The sequence below is a fragment of the Bubalus kerabau genome, chromosome X (genome assembly GCF_029407905.1).
Source record: "Bubalus kerabau isolate K-KA32 ecotype Philippines breed swamp buffalo chromosome X, PCC_UOA_SB_1v2, whole genome shotgun sequence".
Lineage (NCBI taxonomy): Eukaryota > Metazoa > Chordata > Mammalia > Artiodactyla > Bovidae > Bubalus > Bubalus kerabau.
The window spans coordinates 161871765-161893807 of NC_073647.1; the positions used below are offsets into that span (position 1 = coordinate 161871765).

General features: G+C 43.0%; 1 protein-coding gene and 1 non-coding gene across 3 annotated transcripts in view; both read left to right on the top strand.

Moving 5' to 3' along the window:
• NLGN4X (neuroligin 4 X-linked) overlaps positions 1-22043 on the top strand; it is a 300903-nt gene that overhangs the window by 66339 nt on the left and 212521 nt on the right. The window lies entirely within an intron of this gene.
• On the top strand, positions 20778-20849 carry TRNAS-GGA (transfer RNA serine (anticodon GGA)). Its single transcript has one exon. It is a non-coding gene; the product is annotated as a tRNA-Ser (tRNA).

Genomic DNA, 22043 nt, shown 5'->3' on the forward strand with positions numbered 1-22043 from the left:
CAGCGCCTCCTAGGCGTTCTCTGTGGAACTGTGCTCTGAAACGAGAACATTGATCAAAGCAGTTTCGTACCTTAGATGGGTGGTTGTCATCCAATGGTGATTTTGCTCCCAGAGGACACTTGACCACGTCTTAGGGCAGTTTGGATGGTCGTGACTGGGCTTTACTCACAACATCTCAGCCAGAGATGCCTCTGAACACGAGATCATGCTCACGAGAATTAAGTATTCGACCCATAAAGAAGACACAGTACAAGTACAGAAAGGAGGACTACTCAGCCACGAAAAGGAATGAAATAAATACCATTTGCAGCAACATCGATGGACCTAGAGATTATCGTCGGAGTGAAGCCAGTCAGACAGAGACAGACAAATATCATATGGTATCGCTTATGTGTGGAATGTAAAATCTGAAACACGTGAACTTCTTTGAAATAGAAGGACACTCACAGACAGAGAACAGGTTTGTGGTTGTCAACGGGGACGGGGCAGGGACAGAAATAGATGGAAAATTTCAGCTTAGGACATACGAACTATTATATATTAAGATGGGTAAACAATGAGGTTCTACAGTATAGGACAGGGAACTCGATTCAATATCGTGTCATAAACCATAATGGAAAAGAATATTAAAAAAGAATGCATGTGTGTGTATATATATATACACACACATATATACATACACATATACATATATATACATAATGTATATATATATATACACACACACATATATATATATATATATATATATATATATATATATATAACAGGAGTACTTTGCTGTTCAGCATGAATTAATACAACATTGTAAATCAACTATCATGGAATAAAATGGAAAGCAGAGAATTATCGGAGAAAATATCAACAATGCCAAGCGAGGCTGAGAAACTCTCTACTTTTGGAGGAAAAATAATCCACTTCTTATCCCAATGATAATCACACACTGTAATATGCGCTTTGTGCCATTTGCCACTCATTTTACGGGTTTCATCACCAGGAGACACGTGGATAGTGAGAACAAGGACCCCAGTGGATGGAGGTGGTTTATCAGTGAAGCAAGTCTCCATGGTAGAGAGACATGAGTGTACAAAGACGCTGGGGTCAGAGAGGGGCTGGCATCATCCGGGATCTCAGGGTACCGGTGCAGTTCAAGGGCAAAGGTAGAGACGGCCAAGGGGGAAAGTATATAGAAAAGCAGGGAGAGGTCAGATTTCTGGATTTCCCCAGCCATTAATAATATGGGACACTGATATGATTCTCTGGACCCCTGTCCTCTCTCCTTTAATAATATTCAGTGTCTGGATCAACATTTTTTGCTGTCTTTTGTTACCGTGGTTCACTCGCTGAGTCGTGTCTGACTCTGTGACCCTAGGGACTGCAGCCAGGCCTTCCCTGTCCTTCACCCGTTTGCTCAAACTCATATCCATCGAGTCCGTGATGCCATCCAACCATCTCATCCTCCGTCGCCCTTTTCTCCTCCCACCTTCCATCTTTCCTAGCATCAGGGTCTTTTCCCGTGAGTCCATCAAAATTATTGGAGCTTCAGCATCACTCCTTCCAATGAACATCCAGGACTGATCTCCTTTATGTAGGACTGGTTGGATCTCCTTGAGCTTCTCCAACACGACAGTTCAAAAGCATCCATTCTTCGGTGCTCAGCTTTCTTCATAGTCCAACTCTCACATCCACTCATGACTACTGGAAAAACCGTAGCTTTGACTGTATGGACTTGTTGTCCACTCCCATCTAAGCCAATGACAGACCCTGGGCATGCAAGCAAAGATAAAAAATGGTGCCTGGGGAAGGGACTTCGTATTCTCTGAAGACTCTGGCTGGGCTACACCCATGGGTATCAGAAGTCTGTAATTTCATGACCATCACTTATTCTTTCCTAGCTTTCCACTGGGCTCTTTACTTCCCACATTTTAGGTCCAAGCCACTGAGTCCTCACCATGGAGGTGTTTCCTTTAGCCTTCCCCCCCGCCCCCATTTCCAAAGTCAGACGGCAAAGAAGGAAACCTTGTCCTTCAGGCGCCTGAAATGCTAGACGCCGATTCTTCAAGTGGCTTGTTGCAAAGAGCTCTGATTTGAGGGCTTATGGCATTTTTTTTTGTTTGAAGCCTGCTGTTGAACTGATTTGAAATGTCTGTGATCCTTCAGCTCTTGCGTATGGGTGGATCTGTGAACTGATGCGTGACATGGAGTCTTTGAAAAAACTCCCTTTGCAGGTCGAGAGTACCCTTTATAAAGTCATCGTCTTAGAGCGCCTGAAGGTCACAGGCTGTATTTGCTGCCCAGATGAATCTCTTTCTCTTTGTTTTTAGCTTTTCTCGACTTATTTCCCATCTTATTAAACCGTGTCTCTCATTTTGGGGGTTCTGTCATTTTTTTTTCACTTTGGGATCACACAAGGAGGGCTAGCTGGCTGGGGTTAGGATGAGGGAATCTCCAGAAAGCCATTGTTCACAGCAGTATCATTAAGAGTTGGTCATTAGATTCTATTTGTCCTGTGGCTTACGTTTTGGAACACAACTCAAAGCATTTTCAAGAGGATAACCAATGAAAACATAGGTTGATAATTGCTTTCTGTTTACAGCAAGATCTGAAACAAGACAAATATGTCTGCTCTCCCCACCTCTGTCTGACAGAAAATTGGAGTGCTTCACCAAGGCAGGAGGGTTTTTAAAAAAGGAATTACGTGTATGTATTTGGAACGGAAGAACTGTCTTTACATGCAGATGATATGCTTGGTTATGTAGTGACTCCTAAAGAATTTACAGAGTGGTAAAACAGAAATGATTTTATCAAGATTTCAGAATGAAAGACACACATCTGTATTACTCTTAGTTCAGTTCAGTCGCTCAGTCGTGGCCGACTCTGTGTGACCCCATGGACCCCAGCACGCCAGGCCTCCCTGTGCATCACCAACTCCCGGAGTTTACCCAAACTCATGTCCGTTGAGTCGGTGATGCCATCCAACCATCTCATCCTCTGTCGTCCCCTTCTCCTCCCGCCTTCAATCTTTCCCAGCATCAGGGTCTTTTCAAATGAATCAGTTCTTCACATCAGGTGGGCAAAGTATTGGAGTTTCAGCTTCAGCATCAGTCCTTCCAGTGAATATTCAGGACTGATCTCCTTTAGGATGGACTGGTTAGATCTCCTTTCTGTATTACTCTATTCAACATAAAAATGCTGGAAAGTAAAACTGACCATAAACCATTAACCATCGCAATCTTTAAAGGTGAAAATATTAGATAAAAGCTAATTTGTGAAACACCATTCAGACTTATAGAATGTGTATTATTTTAACAAAGAAATGAAATTTGGGGATTTTTCATTAAAATGGTTAAGATTGTATAAATAATTTGACAACTTTTAAGACTGTTAAGTCTTCCAATTCATTAACATGATTTAGTGCTGTGTTGTTTGAATCGTCTTAATTTTTTGAGCAAGTTTTTCAATTTTAATGTAGAAATCTTTCCAGTTTCTGTTAAAAATATTTCTGTATCAAAATGTATCCACAGAGTGTAACTGAAATTCTGAAACATACATACAGAGTCATCATCATTCCTGCTGATGAAAATAAAATTGATAATACTTTTAAAATTAAAAAATCTTAACTTTTATAATATCTGAAAGTGATATAAAATTTGAAAAGCCAGTATATGAATGTTATTACTGAATTTGTCTCTTCTGAAATATTAATACCTGCTTAATGGTTACGTATTTAATATTTAATCAGTTCAGTTCAGTCGCTCAGTATAGTCCTTTTTGAAACCTGTCATATAAATGTTTTTTTTGTTTTCATAGCAAAGGGCCAAATTCAGTATACATCTATTTGTATAGATTTTTTCTTTTTGTACATTGCACGGTTTCTATACTTTGCTAGAACGTTCTTTTCACGGCTTTTAATTGACTTATTTTTTCTCTCCACCTGGCTCTTCCTTAACCCTTGATATTCTTTTCTTCTGCATTTAAACCAGTGATTTCATAAGAAACATGTTTCGTTCAAGTAGAGTTGCTTTACAATGCTGTGTTAGTTTCAGGTATGTAGCAAAGTGATTGTTACACACATACACACGTATATACACATGTATTCTTTTTTTTTAATGTTCTTTTCCACTATAGTTTATCATGGGATATTGAAGAGAGTTCCCACTGATGGACAGTAGCTCTTTGTTGTTTATTTTTTTTATACATAATTGTGTGAATTTATTAATCCCCAAATTCCTAATTTATCCCTCCACTTCCCTTTCCCCTTTAGTAATCATTAGATTGTTTTTTTTTTTTTTTTTATATTCATGAGTGTTTTTCTCTTTTGTAAATAAGTTCATTTCTGTCACTTTTCAGGTTCCACATACAAGTAATATCGTATGATATTTGTCTTTCTATATCTCACTTCCCTTAGTGTGATGATCCCTAGGTCCATCTGTCTTGCTGCAAATGGCATTATTTCATTGTTTTTTATGACTGTGTAGTATTACTGTGTGTGTGTGTGTGTGTGTGTGTGTGTGTGTGTGTGTCTCACATCTTCTTTATGCATTCCTCTGTGCTTGGATATTTAGGTTGCTTCCATGTCTTGACTGTTGTGAGTAGGGCTGCAGTCAACACCGATGTGCATGTATCTTCTTGGATTACAGTTTTGTGGAAATGTATGCACATAAGTTGGAGAAGGCAATGGCACCCACACTCCAGTACTCCTGCCTGGAAAATCCCATGGACGGAGGAGCCTGGTAGGCCGCAGTCCATGGGCTCGCAAAGAGTCAGACACGACTGAGCAACTTCCCTTTCACTTTTCCTTTCTGTATTGGAGAAGGCAATGGCACCCCACTCCAGTAGTCTCGCCTGGAAAATCCCATTCATGGAGGAGCCTGGTGGGCTGCCGTCTATGGAGTTGGACACGACTGAAGTGACTTAGCATGCACACGAGTGGGGTTGTGGTATGGTATGGTAGCTCTATTTTCATTTAAGAAACCTCCATGCTGTTTTCCATAGAGGTTGTGTCAGTTTGCTTTCTCACCTACAGTGTTGCAGGGCTCCTTTCTCTCCCTGCCTTCTCCAGCTGTTGCAGTCTGTAGACTTTTTGATGATGGCCGTTGTGACCAGTGAAAGGTGATGCCTGACTAGTTTTGATGTCCGTTTCTCTAACAGGTACTACTGCGCGTGTTTTCCTTTGTTTGTGGGCCATCTGTATGTTTTCTTGGAGAAACGTCTGTATAGGTCTTCTGCTCATTTTTCGAACGAGTTGTTTGTTTTCTAAATATAGAGTTGTAGGAGCTGTGTTTATATTTCAGGAATTAAGCCTTTGTCAGTTGTATCTCTGCAAATATTTTCTCCCAGTCTCAGGTTGTCTTTTTCACAATCATCCTTTCTTGAAGGAAGAAAGTACATCTTCACATCTATGCTGTCTTCTCTTATTGCTTATGCATGGATCAAGGGTCTGCCATATTTTAACTAGGAAGTAGTTTTTTTTTTGTTCTATTCTCTTTTCGCTCAACCAACTGCAATCATTTTTGAAGGTCCTATTTTACACAGCTTCACACACTAGAATATGGCATCACTGACATGATGGATGTAAGTTTGAGTAAACTCCAGGAGTTGGTGATGGACAGGGAAGCCTGGTGTGCTGCAGTCCTTGGGGGGCACGAACAGTCAGACATGACTGAGCGCCTGAACTGAACGGAACTGAATAGACTAAAAGAGCAAGTGTCTTTGAAATCAGCATTTTTATAATTTTGTTCAGTAATATCATGTTTCCTCACATTTTTGTAGGACTCTTCAATGTCCAAACTGCCACATAAATGTCTTGATGGGATTACTCACTTCATGTCAGATGGATAGCATTGTTGTAGCTGTTTAGTTGCTGAGTCATGTCTGACTCTTTGCTACCCCATGGATGTAGTCCACCAGGCTCCTCTGTCCATGGGGTCTCCCAGGCAGGAATAGTGGAGGAGGGTTGCATTTGCTTCTCCAGAGGATCTTCCTATCCCAGAGATCAAACCCTCATCTTCTTCTTTGGCAGGCAGATTCTTTACCATTGAGCCACCATGGAAGCCCTACAGATAGCATTCAGTTCAGTTCAGTTGCTCAGTCGTGTCCGACTCTTTGCGACCCCATGAATCACAGCACGCCAGGCCTCCCTGTCCATCACCAACTCCCGGAGTTCACTCAGACTCACGTCCATCGAGTCAGTGATGCCATCTAGCCATCTCATCCTCTGTCATCCCCATCTCCTCCTGCCCCCAATCCCTCCCAGCATCAGGGTCTTTTCCAATGAGTCAACTCTTCTCATGAGGAGGCCAAAGTACTGGAGTTTCAGCTTTCGCATCATTCCTTCCAAAGAAATCCCAGGGCTCATCTCCTTTAGGATGGACTGGTTGGATCTCCTTGCAGTCCAAGGGACTCTCAAGAGTCTTCTCCAACACCACAGTTCAAAAGCATCAATTCTTCGGCACTCAGCTTTCTTTAGCGTCCAACTCTCAGATCCATACATGACCGCTGGAAAAACCATAGCCTTGACTAGACGTACCTTTGTTGGAAAAGTAATGTCTCTGCTTTTGAATATGCTATCTAGGTTGGTCATAACTTTTCTTCCAAGGAGTAAGCGTCTTTTAATTTCATGGCTGCAGTCACCATCTGCAGTGATTTTGGAGCCCCCCAAAATAAAGTCTGACACTGTTTCCACTGTTTCCCCATCTATTTCCCATTAATCCATCATTAATAGATGAGCCAACCATGAGTGAGTTGAGTGACTCATGTGAGGTCTAGTTAATCACCCACACCTCAGATCCCAGTGATTAGACAGTCTTTCCATCCTTTACAGGAATCTAGCTGCTTGAGAATAAGGAAAACACTCTTGAGATGTATTTAAATAGCTATTAGGATCAGTTCAGTTCAGTCGCTCAGTCGTGTTTAACTCTTTTCGACCCCATGGACTGCAGCACACCAGGCCTCCCTGTCCATCACCAGCTCCCGAAAATTGCTCAAAGTCATGTCCATTGAGTCCGTGATGCCCTCCAACCATCTCATTCTCTGCCGTCCCCTTCTCCTGCCTTGAATCTATTAGGTTAATTTCACTGCTTATTTTTATTTATAACTTGATTGGCAAACCTCCTTTTGTTGGGGTTGAAATGGTTGATTTTAGCCAAACATTTCTGAAACATTTTCTTTCTCGTAGCAAGATGCACTCATGACTGTATGTGCTTGCTTCTGCTCATGAGATCTTAATGTCAAACAGCCAGAGGCTCTCAGCAGATTAACATCTGTGACCTTGAATTCCTCGCATAATGGCTTACACTGTCTATTCTTCTAGGAGAGGCATTTTGAGCGTCTCGGGACACAGTTGTTTTCCCTTGCAAAACAGAGTTTCATTTGCATTGTTCATGCAGTCCTTGCATTGGGGTATACCTTATAGCCTTAATATATTTAAAAAAATGCATATTCTAAAGATTAATTCTGAGCATAACACTGTAAAGGTTGACACTGAACCAGGGGCCACTCCAGAGTGCATTGTTGATGTCAGTAGTTTCAGATAATGAGATTATTGTTTATGCCTTCCCACTCCAGAGTGGTCGCTGATCCTCTTACAGCCCCACTGCCTGAGACGCAGGCAGTGGGGCTGTAAGAGTCGGGAAACACCCCTATTAATGGACCGTCACAACACAAGAGAGAAATGTGAGGGAGATTGATGGATGTGCCCTTTGACGGGCTTTGTCTGGGTTAGATTCGTGGCTCGTTGACCTCTTCCCTCTCCAAATGGTCAACAGGATGAGGTTTCAATAGCAAAATCCCAAACGTGTCCTCCAGAACCCGAATTTGTCTGTGAACCTTCACTTCTGTCTGGGCTGGAAGATTTAAAACACTTGTCATCTTCCTTATGCAGTCAGTCGTATTTTATGAGTCTTCTCCACTTAGTTAATAGTCAAAGCTTAGGTAATAGTCAAAACTATAATTTTTCCAGTAATCATGTATGGATGTGAGAGCTGGTCCATGAAGAGGGCTGAGCGCTGAAGAATTGATGAACAGTGGTATTGGAGAAGACTCTTGAGAGTCCTTTGGACTGCAAGGAGATCAAACCAGTCAATCTTTGACTTCCTTTACCTGAATATTCATTGGAAGGACTGATATTGAAGGTGAAGCTCCAATACTTGGGCCACCTGATGCGAAGAGCTGACTCATTGGACAAGACCGTGATGCCAGGAAAGACTGAAGGCAGGAGGAGAAGGGGACGACAGAGGATGAGACGGTTGGATGGCATCACCGACTCAGTGGACATGAGTTTGAGCAAGCTCTAGGATACAGTGAAGGACAGAGCTGTTATGCTGCAGTCCATGGAGTTGCAAAGAGCTGGACACAACTTAGCAATTGAACAACAATTTTGTGGGAAAGTCCTAATCTTGGCATGACATTTTAAATTTGTGTGGATATTGCCTGATTTCTTTCCACAGAGTCTGTACTGATTCCCCTTTCCACTATGGGGCTATCTGTTGATACCTCTCTTGCCAAATTTATGTGTTCAAGTCCCCTGACCAGAAAGAGAAACGACTGAATTTATATCCTGAATTCATTACTCTGCGATCTTCTTTGTAAATGGGCTTCCCTGGTGGCTCAGACGGTAAAGAATCTGTCTTCAATGCAGGAGACCTGGGTTTGATCCCTGTATTGGGAAGATCCCCTGGAGAAGGAAATGGCAACCCCCTCCAGTATTCTTGCCTGGAGAATCCCATGGACGGACGAGCCTGGGGGGCTGCAGTCCACAGAGTCCCACAGAGTGGGGCACGACTGAGCGGCAAATGCTTCCCTTCTGTAGCACTGAGAGCCCCTGACTCAGGAAACACCTCCATCCCAAACAAAGCCCGGCATACGGTTGCTCTAATTTTAGGGCTGGTGGAAACAGCCATGGTTCCTACAGCTTTGAGATAAAGCTGTCTGGGATTCCGCAGTGACTTTCCAATCTCTTCACTGAGAAGATGTTCTACTTCATTCCTCGTACTTTGGGATCGAATGTTGGTGTGTATGTGCGTACTCAGTCGTCCCTGACTCTTTTCGACCCCCATGCACTGTAGCCCTCCACGCTCCTCTGTCCGTGGGATTATCCAGGCAAGAACATTGGAGTGGGTTGCCCATTCCTCCTCCAGGGAATCTTCCTGACCCAGGGATCTTCCCGACCCTGCATCTACTGCGTCTCTTGCATTGGCAGGTGGATTCTTTACCCCTGCCCTACCTGGTAAGCCCCCAAAGCATGTCTTACCCAGATGGGATTGTTCTAGAGAGGGAGGTTCTATCCGAGTATTGTGTATCATGTTCTAGCTACCGATGATGTAAAGGGAAGCTTTTCGTTTCAGAAAGTTTCTCTGGATCAAGAGATAAAGAGAAAGGAATAAGGAGAGAGGGAAGAAAGGCTGGAAGAAGGGAGGAAGGGATAGAAGTGTAGAAATAAGCAAGGCTTGCAGGATGGAGAAAAGGGATAATGATGCTGACCTTAGCTAGCTGTCAAAACTAGTTCTCATATGCTCTTCCTCTATGAGCCAGTAACTTTTTTTTTTTTACCCCCAGAGAGATTTGGACTATCTCTTACTCTGTAACACAGATCCACAAGACAATAGGTTTCAGGAAAAAGGATTTCATGGTATTAAACAGTTGGCAGGAATAGAGCTCCATGTTGTAATGATGGGTCCTAATCTTAAATAGGAGGATGAGAAGAATAAATAGCATTAAAAGGGTAATTCCATTTTTTGTATGTCTGCATGAAACCCATCCCGTACCGATTACTGATTTTCCACAGTGCCTAAGGTCTTGAGGCAGCTGCTGCCGCTGTTGCTGCTAAGTGGCTTCAGTTATGTCCGACTCTGTGCGATTCCATAGACGGCAGCCTACCAGGCTCCCCCGTCCCTGGGATTCTCCAGGCAAGAGTACTGGAGTGGGTTGCCATTGCCTTCTCCGCTTGAGGCAGCTACTTGGCCGTTAACAGAATCTGTTTTCATATCCTGTAAGGGAAGGGCACTTTTTTAGAAACCAGGTGTTTGCATTCATGTATGAAAGTGTATTGGAGGAGGAAATGGCAACTCACTCCAGGATTCTTGCCTGGAGAATCGCATGGTCAGAGGAGCCTGGTGGGCTGCAGTCCACGGGGTCGCAAAGAGTTGGACACGACTGAAGCGACTTGGCAGAGCATGAAAATGTGTATTCCTTTTGTGAGGGTTCTGTTTTCTGGGACCTAAGACAGGTGACTTAAGAAGGGGTCTTACAGTAGTGCATATGTCGAGTCATTGACTTGAATACTTTAAAAATAGATGTATTTATCTGGCTGTGTTGGGTCTTGATTGCAGCAAGTGGAATCTTTGTTGCCACATGCCAGCTTCTCTCTATTTGTACATGGAGGCCTTAGCTACCCCGTGGTGTGTGGGTTCTTGGTTTGCCAATCAGGTAATGAACCTGCTTCCCCTGCTTTGGAAAACGGATTCCTAATATTTGGACCACCAGGGAAGTCCCTCTTTCTTGACTTCATGTAAATGGAGGGTCTCCAGGAAGTAGACACTTTGAACCTGCAGTGTTTGGGGCAAATCATTGATCTCAGTTCTGTTCAGTTTAGTCTCTCAGTCGTGTCCCACTCTGCGATCCCATGGACCGCAGCACGCCAGGCCTCCCTGTCCATCACCAAATCTAGGAGCTTGCTCAAACTCATGTCCATTGTGCCGGTGATGTCATCCAACCATCTCAGCCTCTGTCATCCCCTTCTCCTCCTGCCTTCAATCTTTCCCAGCAGTCTCTTCCTATGAGTCAGTTTTTGACATCAGGTGACCAAAGGATTGGAGTTTCAGCATCACTCATTGCAACGAGGTATTACAGTTCTTGCAGTTAAATGGAGATAAAACGTCTAGCTTTCGGTTACTTGTGGGAATAAATGATCTGTTTTTGCATATAGCCAACTGCCACGATAGCAAATTGTTTCTGTGGATGTCTTAAATTTCCGCCCTCCATTTCAGCATCCTCTCTTTATGTATTTCTCCTTTCTGCCAGCCTTCTGTTCTCCCTTTTTCCCTTTGCTTCTCTCCATCTCTTCCCTATAATACTAGATTTCTCAACCTTGCTTCTACTGACGTTTGAGCCTGGAGATTTCTATTTTTTTGCTGTGTGTGTGTGTGTGCCTGTGCGTGCATATGTGTGACCCTTCTTCTCTATCTTAAGAAAGGTAGCACCCACCCTTTCTGCTACCTGCTGAATCCCCGTAGCACTCTGCATCAACGTATGAAAACCAATAGTGTTTCCACTCCTAATGATATGTCCTCTTTGGGGCAAAGACCACAGAGCCTCTTTCTCTAAATTGTTCCACCTGTTCTGAGAATCCTGCTTTGTCTCTTTCACTCGCTGAAAGTGCTGTTCACTCAGTTGAAGGGTGCAGTTTTATAAGATGATGGTGTTCTCATCAAGTACTCTTGGATTAAATCTCATTTCCACTCTTGATGGGGAAAAGGCAAATGATACTGCTGTTTTTATAGCTCCTCACACAGAACCGTAAAGTTGGAGTTTTATGGGAATAAGCATGAGCCTAAATCTTATTATATCAACTACTTTTACATGTCTGAAAAAGTGGTTGTGCTAGGAGAAAAAGCAAGGAAAAGGGTAAATAGAAAGATAAAGATATGACATTGTAATTAACTTGCTTGTTTTTCGTGTCAGGTTCGCGGTACTGACTGTATTCCACATTATTTCTGGTAGGTTCTCGGGACTTTTTAAGACAAAAAGAAACTTTTAAGTCTTTATTTATTTGGCTGCATCAGGTCTCATTTGCAGCACAAAGGATCTTCATTGCATCATGGGAACTCTCTAGTTGTGGCTTACAGGGTCACGTGGAATCTTAATTCTCTGCCCAAGGACTGAACCCGCTTCCCCTGCATTGCAAAGTGGATTCTTAACCACTCCAGCTCCAGACGAGTCCCAGATGAGCATAGTTTTAATTAGCTTTTCTCTAAATATATTCATAGTGGATTATAGAATCTATATTTCTAGTGGACCCTGCGTGCCTCTTTATCTACCCACCTGGTTATCTGTTGAGTTATATGTTGACAGTGGAATAACAAGAAGTATATTACTATGTATACTTATTTTTGTTATACAGAATAGTAATAGTTGAGCATGCAACATTGGAGGGATCAAAAGATTTGTATGGATTTTTCTGTAACATCTGAGGAAAAACCTGAATGAACTTTATGGCCAACCTCATAATTAAGCAGGTAGCAGTTAAGAGAAAATAATAAAACACAGTACATGAACTTTGTGTTTTTACTTGTCTAAATTTTACTGGAGTACTACTGTATTTTTTAGGATTCAACAAAGACAGCTAAGTGCCAGCTTTGACGCCGTCAGGTAAGAATTAGGATAAAGGAGACAGAATGGATTTTTCATGGAGATGTGAGTGATCCAGTGACTGGTCAGATGATAAAGCTAAGTGTCCACCCCTCTCCATCACTAATACCCCTTGATGTGTCTGTGGCGTTGCCATGGGTTACATCATCGTCCCGAATGACACGGACCAGATGCCATGTGAAAGCATCCTTGTCACCCAAGGAACATTTAAAGAAGGAGCTGTTCCCTCAACTTTATTCTTAAAGGAAATAGTTTACTTACTTCCTAGCTATATAAGAAAATTACTAAATTTTTTTTCATATGGTCCATTTTAAAGTCTTTATTGAAGTTGTTACAATACTGCTTATGTTCTATGTTTTGGTTTTTTGACCTCAAGGCATGGGGGATCTTACTGACCTGACCAGGGGTCAAATCCACACCCCCTGCTTTGGAAGGCAAAGTCTTAACCACTGGACCGCCAAGGAAATCCCTAAACAAAGCATTTTGAGGGCAGAGCATAACCAAAGGATGGTTTAGTAATTTTGTTTTTCTTTAATCTCACGTCTAATTCCTATGATAAAGTCAAGGCAACAGACATGTGTGCATTGCTTTCTAGGTACCAGGAGCGGGTAGGGCAGAGAGTTTGATGATAAGACAGATTGAGACAATTGTCAGGCTGAGATCCTGGTGTGAACACACTCCCTGATGGCACAGCGGATAAAGAACCACCTGCGATGCAGGAGACACAGGAGATGGGAGTTTGATCCCTGGGTTAGAAAGATCCCCTGGAGAAGGAAATGGCACTCCAGTACTCCACTCCATAGTCTTGCCTGGAAAATCCGATGGACGGAGGAGCCTGGCGGGCTACAGTCCATAGGGTCATAAAGAGTCAGACAAGACTGAGCGACTAACACCTGTGCTTTTATTTTTTCATACCCTGTGTAGTGAACCTGTGTTAACAGACTTGTGGGGAGAAACAGAAAGCTCCACGTGATCTTTTCAGATTTGGTGCCTAAAGGGTGTTTTCTTGAAGGCAGTGAAGAAAGAGTTCAGTGGACAAAACAGAGGACAAGCAGGCACATGGGGCATGGTCCCTGTGATGGTCTTGGGCAAACCAGGGTGGTACGCCGTTCTCGATGGGGGCAGGGCGGTGGGTCCTGAATGCACAAAGTAGATTTGGGCAAGACAGTGCCCTTCCTGTCATGTCATGTAAGGTGTTGATAGTCGGAAATGAAGAAGTGAAGGGAGTTGAAGCATTTTACTTTTGTATATTTTTATTTTCTTCTTTTATCTGACTGTGGTGCTTCTCAGTTGTGGCTCGCAGGATCTTTAGGTGTGAAATGTGAACTCTTAATTGTGGCCTGCGAACTCTTAGTTCTTTTTTTGCTGGTGACATGGGCTCCAGAATCACTGCAGATGGTGATTGTGGCCATGAAATTAAAAGACGCTTACTCCTTGGAAGAAAAGTTATGACCAACCTAGGCAGCATATTAAAAAGCAGAGACATTACTTTGCCAACAAAGGTCCATCTCGTCAAGGCTATGGATAATTTTCCAGTGGTCATGTACAGATGTGAGAGTTGGACTATAAGGAAAGCTGAGAGCCGAAGAATGGATGCTTTTGAACTGTGGTGTTGGAGAAGACTCTTGAGAGTCCCTTGGACTGCAAGGAGATCCACCCAGTCCATCCTAAAGGTGATCAGTCCTGGGTGTTCATTGGAAGGACTGATGTTGAAGCTGAAACTCCAATACTTTGAGCACCTGATGGGAAGAGTTGACTCATTTGAAAAGACCCTGATGCTGGGAAAGATTGAGGGCAGGAGGAGAAGGGGACGACAGAGGATGAGATTGTTGGATCACATCACCGACTCAATGGACATGAGTTTGGGTAAACTCCGGAGTTGGTGATGGACAGGGAGGCCTGGTGTGCTGCAGTCCATGGGTTCGAAAATAGTCGGACAGGACTGAGTGACTGAACTGAACTGAACTGGTACAAATTTTGGGAATAAAATGATTGTCAAAAATCATTTTACTAGAAAACTTAAAAAAAATTACAAATAGTTGTGTTTTCCTTAACTTCACATGAAAATTCACTGTTGAGATTGCATCATCCGTGTTATTTTTTTTTAAGTTTTTGTAAAAGTAGTTACATCATTTTAATCCTAAATACATATAATGAGACATCTATTGACCTTAAAGGAAAAGTTGATCAAATAATTGAGAGATATTTCTTAATATTTATTTTTAGGTCATTAAGTCATCTGTCACAACAGATTTTAAAGTTAAATTATTGTTCTTTCATTGTTAAATGTACGCAGATGTTAATGACTGTAAGTAATCTTTTTCTTCATTGTATGGTGTGAATTCTACTTCCTGACATTTATGTAGAGATGCTTTTATTAATTTAGAATAATGATCTGTATGAATACGGCATTATATATATATGTGTCTGTGTGTGTGTGTGTGTGTGTGTGTGTGTGAAGGTTGTCAAAAAGTTCCTTTCGGTTTTTCCATAGCATCTTGCAGGAAAACCCAGATGAACTTTTTTGGCCAACTCTATCTATACACATGCACATATATATTTTATATTATATTATTATAGTATATTTTATATTATCATCAGACATGTTCAAAATTCAGCAGCGTTTACTGCTTCTTGGGTGAAAAAGCTTCATGTAAAATAGCAGATAAGGTGCTTAGATGGAGAAAGTGGAAGTTGATTATTTTTCCTTTCCAGTTTTAACCCCTGAGGGTCGTTGATGACAACCTTGCCCAAGCCCTCTTCAGTCACCTGATGATGTAGAGTAAGTTTCTAGTTCCAGTAGCGATGAGGGGATTTGTCTGGCCCAGACTACACAACAGCATATTAGGAGCTGACTTCCTTTTTATCGAGGATCCAGGCATGTAGCATCATGCTGCACCATCCCTGAATAAAAGCAGAGAAAAGCAAGCTCCCGCACACAGGGATACACATGTGACTGCCACCCACCTGGCGTGGACAACCGTTTGTATGTGAATGGCTCTGGTTTCAGGCATCTTGACACTCTTATCGGAAACTCTGGCCACGGACCGTGAAAAACGGCTTCTGCACGGGCCCCGGGTAGAAAGTGAAGACGGCTGCATTTTCTCTGGGCTTTTGCTGCTCTTGCTAAAAAGGTCACACGTGCAATTTAAAACGCTCCATGCGTGGAGCTTGAGAAATGCCACCTAGATAATGAAACTGCTTCTGTCCGCATTTTTGGCCAGTTTCCAAAGGGGACCGTTTTTCCCTTTCCCTTCTCATGGATTTGCAAATTTGGGCCTCTGTGAGAAAAAATGCCTGCTTCCCTGTGAATCATGGGCAGAGAAATGTACTGGGAAGATATGGGAATTGTGTGTAGATAAACAGAGTAAATGGAGAATGAAAGTGATTCACGGCAAAAATAAAAAAGAGAGGAGCAACTTGCAAAGGATGCTTTCAAAACTATTAGGAAGCTCATAGTTGAGGAAGTTGAATGTCTGAAACTCCATCAACAGAAATGCCCAAACCCATTCATGTTTAGAGATAGGCTGATGAATTTTATAATATTTTGCTTCACTTTATTTGAAAGTGAAAGTCATTCAGTCGTGTCCGACTCTTTGCGACTCCGTGGACTGTCCATAGAATTCTCCAGGCCAGAATACTTGAGGAGGTAGCCTTTCCCTTCTCCAGAGGCTCTTCCCAACCCAGGGATCGAACCCTTGTCTCCTGCATTGCAGGCGGATTCTTTACCAGGTGAGCCACCAGGGAAGTCCACAGAGACAGGCAAATATATATTATTTTCCTTTACACTATTATACTCTGGCCTAGCTTAATGAGAAAGCTAAATACATTTATCTGTGGGCGTGGTCAAATGAACATTCTCACACGTTGCTGAAATGATGGAGAATTTTGAAAGAAATTAGGTGTTATATATAAAAATGTAATAGGATTACTGCTTCTCTCTGCAGCAATACTCCTCTGAGAATCTTTCCTATATGAAAGTGAAAGTCACTCAGTCGTGTCTGACTCTTTTCGACACCATGAACTACACAGTCCACTGAAATTCTCCAGGCTAGAATACTGGACTGGGTACCCTTTCCCTTCTCCAGGGGATCTTCCCAACCCAGGGATCGAACCCAGGTCTCACGCATCGTGGGCGGATTCTTTACCAGCTGAGCCACAAGGGAAGCCTTTCCTCTATAATTAAGTGCAACGATTAACTGTCTTAGTTTCTTGGAGCTGCTGTAACAAAAATGCCTCTGATTGGCGGTGGGTTGGGTGGGATGGGGTTTAAACAGGAGACATTTATTTGTTACATTTCTGGAGGCCGGACGTCCAGGATCAAGGTGTCAACAGATATGGTATCTGGTGAGAACCTGATTCCTGGTTCACAGATACCATCTTTTCACCGGGTCCTCACATCGTGAAGAGGGTGGGAGAGTTCTCTGCTTTGAGTGGAGGTGGTTCCTTTTCTAAGGACACTGATACGTCTGCGTCTCCCATTTCCGCTCGCGTTCCCTCCCCTTTCTGCCGGGCACCCTGCGTTCTCCTCCTCTGGAGTACAGGGCTCGTAGGCCCCCGAGTACAGTCTGCTCTCGCATCCGCCTCCGAGCCTTCCTTCTAATGAGCTGTATACTCAGATGGCCTCTGCCGCATCCTCCATCTGGGAAAGTACCAGGCACTTATTACATCCAGTAAAAAGTTTTTTATTTCCCCCACCCCCTCTTTTTTTTTTTAAAGGCAGCGGAAGGGAAAGGGAGGATAGACTCTATTTGATAGAGTGTGTGTTTCAGGTATCATTGTGGGTTTTCAAATATTTCTCTATGTATTTGGCTGCATTGGGTTTTACCTGCATCACACACGATCTTCCATCTTCGTAGCAGCTTGTGGGGCCTTCAGTTCAGTTCAGTTCACTTGCTCAGTTGTGCCGACTCTTTGCGACCCCATGAACCGCAGCATGCCAGGCCTCCCTGTGTGTCACCAAATCCCAGAGCCTACCTAAACTCATGTCCATTGAGTCATGATGCCATCCAACCATCTCATCCTCTGTCGTCCCCTTCTCCTCCTGCCTTCAGTCTTTCCCAGCATCAGGGTCTTTTCCAATGAGTCAGCTCTTCACATAAGGTGGCCAAAGTATTGGAGCTTCAGCTTCAACATCAATCCTTCCAATGAATATTCAGGACTGATTTCCTTTAGGATGGACTGGTTGGATCTCCTTGCTGTCCAAGGGACTCTCAAGAGTCTTCTCCAACACCACAGTTCAAAAGCATCAATTCTTTGGCGTTCAGCTTTCTTTATAGTCCAACTTTCACATCCATACGTGACTACTGGGAAAGGGGTCTTCGGTTGCAGCATGTCAACTTTGAGTAGGGTCATGTTCCCTGTAGGTCCCGGACCAGGGATCCAACTTGGGCCCTCTGCATTGGAAACAAAAAGTCAGCCAGTGGATGACCAGGGAAGTCCTCTATCATTGTATTTCTAATGCTTAATCTCATTTTTTTTTTCCCCAAATGATTCACTCTCTCTCTTTAGTCGCTAAGTCGTGTCTGACTCTTGCGACTCCATGGACTGTGGCCTGCTATGCTTCTCTGTCTATGGGATTGTCCAGGTAAAAATACTGGAGTGGGGGGAGCCATTTCCTTCTCCAGGGGACCTTTCTGCCTCAGTCATAGAACCCTGGCCTCCTGCACTGCAGGCAGATTCTTTACCAACTGAGCTACAAGGGAAACAAATATTTCCTAGCAAATAATTTTTGGATTGACAAATGCATGTGAGAGATGATTTTTTTTTCTTTTTTTTAAACCAAATTACAGGCTATGCGCCAGTGAGTTCTGCTTAAAACAAAGAGGGTAGGCTTACTTTATTTTTGAAAATCATTCGGTGAATTATTTAAAATGTGCATTTGTCTAAAGTGTTGATAACTTAAGAGATGGAGATATGAATCAATGCAGCCTTTATGCATCAGAGCAGAGGTAAAGAAAGATGGGGGGGGTTCTCTTGGATTTCCTTTTCAATCTTCGATACGTGTCGTTCCGGCGGTCACAAATCTATGTTGGCATCATCATTGCAGTGTTGCAAAATGAGATCATGTATTTCTTCATTTATCTTGCCTCAGCTTGCATTTTGACTCCTCAGTTCAGTTGAGTCCAGTCGCTCAGTCGTGTCTGACTCTTTGCGACCCCGAGGACTGCAGCACGCCAGGCCTCCCTGTCCATCACCAGCTCCCAGAGTTTGACTCCTCATGGGTTTACTGTTCCAGGTGTTTGGTTTTTGGACATGGGCAGGGGGTGGAGTGAATGATGCAAGGAGAATATTTGCTCTAGACAGATGCTGTCATGCCTTCTGGGCTCCCCGTGTCTTTGTCTGCCCTGACCTTGTGTTTTTTCTTGAGTGGTTTGCCTCTGGGGTGTCTCCCAGCCTCCTTCCCTAGGGAAGGACATTTTTTCCTTTTGTCGGGGCCCATATTGTCCAGCTGACTGGGAAGACATGCCTTCTCACCCCCTTGCTTGCACTTTACCAGTCTGGAGTGATTCTTGAACCTTCCAAGGGAATGACATCAGGGGCCCTTAGCATTTGAAGGTAGCAATCATTAGTGACCCAACTACAACAAGGTAGACCAGTTGTCTTATTCGCTGTTTTCGGCTTCTCTGGTAGTTCAGTTGGTAAAAAGAGTCCACCTGCAATGCAGGCTGGCCCAGTTTGACCCCTGGGTCGGGAAGATCTCCTGGAGAAGGGATAGGCTACCCACTCCAGTTTTCTTGGGCTTCCCTGGTGGCCCAGCTGGTAAAGAATCCCGGTGCAATGCGGGAGACCTGGGTTTGGAAAATCCCCTGGAGAAGGGATAGGCTACCCACTCCAGTATTCTGGCCTGGAGAATTCCATGGACTGTATGGTCCGTGGGGTCGCAAAGAGTCAGACGCAACTGAGCCAGTTTCACTTTCACTGTGAGGCAGACAGGCTGTTTGTTGCTTTCGAATTGACCTTTTTGCTACCTTGCTCACTTTATATTTTGTTTCGGTTGGTAAAGAAAGAGATTAATGAAAACCCGATAACCACACTGGTTAAGTAGCATTGTACATATAATAGCTTAAAAGCTTTTACCCCAACAGTCTAAGCACAGAGCGTTTTTACCATTTTAATTGCTAACAATGTTTTTATTTTATGAAAAATGTTTATAAGATGGCGTTAAAAAAAAAAAAAGGAAAACAAGCTGAATGTTTTCATTAGACTCAACAGACACCGAATTGCATTTCAGTGAAGGCAATCAGAACAAGTATAACGTACCAGAAAGGAAAATAATAGCAGACAAGATACACTCTGCTTGTGAAAGTCTGCATGTAGCTATTAGGCACAGAGAATTTCTCTTACCTTCACAGCCTTCTGTTATCTCATACCATAACATCAGATGACTTTTTGCTTTGGTGGTGCTTCTTACATGTATATTTTTTTGGAACCACCTTTTCTCAGCCTTCTTTTTTTAAATTGAAGTATAGTTGATTTATAATGTTTTGTTAGTTTCAAATGTACAGCGAAGTGATTCAGTTATACTTACATATGTTATCTATGTTTTTTCCAAATTCTGTTCCCTTACAGGTTAATATAAAAGATTGAGTAGAATGACCTCTGCTTTACAGTAGGTCCTTGCTGGTTATCTATTTTATATATAGTAGTGTGTATATTTGGAGAAGGCAACGGCAACCCACTCCAGTATTCTTGCTTGGAAAATCCCATGGGCGGAGGAGCCTGGTGGGCTGCAGTCCATGGGGTCGCTAAGGGTCGGACGCGACTGAGCCACTTCACTTTCACTTTTCACTTTCATGCATTGGAGGAGGAAATGGCAACCCACTCCAGTGTTCTTGCCTGGAGAATCCCAGGGATGGGGGAGCCTGGTGGGCTGCCGTCTATGGGGTCGCACAGAGTGGGACACGACTGAAGCGACTTAGCAACAGCAGCAGCAGCAGTGTGTATATTTTAATCCCAAACTCCTAATTTATACCCCACCATTCCGTTTGGTGACCATAAGTTTTGTTTTCCCTGTCTGAGATTCTGTTTTGCATGTTAGCTCATTTGTATAATGTTTTGGATTCCACATGTAAGTGATACCACGTGACGTTTATTTTTCTCCCGTGTGACTCATTTCACTGAGTATGGTAATCTCTAGGTAATCTCTAGGTCATGTTACTGCAAAATGTTTTTTTACGGCTGAGTTCTGTTCCACTGTACATATGTAAAAAGCATCTCATTATCCGTTCTTCTCTTGATGGGCATGTAGGTTGTCTTTGCTGTTGTTGTAAATAGTGCTGCTCTGAATATCGGGGTGAATGTACCTTTTCCAGTTATAGCTTTCTCTGGACGTATGCCCAGGAGTGGGACTGCTGGATCATGTGTTAGCTCTGTTTTTCGTTTTTTTTAAGGAACCTCCATACTCAGAGTCCCTGGTGGCTCAGAGGTTAAAGCGTCTGCCTGGAGTGCAGGAGGCCCGGGTTCGATCCCTGGGTCGGGAAGATTCCCTGGAGAAGGAAAATGGCAATCCATTCCAGTACTCTTGCCTGGAGAATCCCATGGAGGGAGGAGCCTGGTAGGCTACAGTCCATGGGGTCGCAAAGCGTCAGACAGGACTGAGCGACTTCACTTCACTTCCATACTGTTATCCACAGAAGCTGTAGCAGCTTACGTTCCTGCCAAGTGTAGGAGGCTTCTTAGGAAGTGATAACCTTAAAAGTGATGTACGTCTCTGTGTAGATGACTGTGGACTGTGGTTTCCAGTCAACCCATATAGATCCGGTAGTCCTAACCTAATTATAAACATGTGGATCTTATCTGTAGACAAATGAGTATAGTCAGTAGCCGGGGAGAGAAGGATTAATGACAAGTCTCAGGTTTGAAATCCTGGCCCGAGATCTTCCCATCTTTCCATCTATTGCACAATCACTTTTCTCTGTCTGTGAAATTTGAAACGCCCAAACAATTGTTTATCAGATCTTGACTGTTACATTAAATACTATAATCTTGTCTCAGCCAGGTCAGTTCGTTTTCTAAAGAAAGGTACATGGTTGTTATTTTCCCGGGAAAAGTGTCCAGGCTAAATACATTCTTCCCAAATAATAGAAAGCCTGCTTTCAGTATTTGTGGCCCGAATGGCTGTCAGTAAACAGGCCAGTCCCTTGAGGATATGTTTAGACTGGAAAAGAAAGATGCACTCTTTTACTTATTTTTATTGAAGCATAGTTGATTTACCTTGGTAGTTTGAGGTGTACAATGTAGCAATTTAGTATCATTTATATATTATACACCCTACAGACTTGTCACAGTGTTACTGACTGGATTCCCTGTGCTTGTGTGTTACAATTCTGTGAATGTTTTACATCTGAATTTCTGCCTCTTAATCTGAATTTCAAATTTCCAGTTAGTTCTAGAACTCTGACTCAACGACCCTTTCATATATATCACCTTTTTCTGTCGAGATGAAGATAATTCTGCATCGTTGGATCTAGATACTCGCAGCTAAGCCCCACGGATCTTGGGGAAACTCCTCCCCGCCAACCTTTATGGCACTTGAGTGACTACGTGAGAATATATTTTCCATGGAAAGGTATAACTCCTCGGAGAAGGCTGTGACCCAGAAAAGAAGAAGCATCTCTGACTTAGATTCTGAATGTCAGGACCACTCGCTTGAAACCAAAGAATCTCTTCTTGGC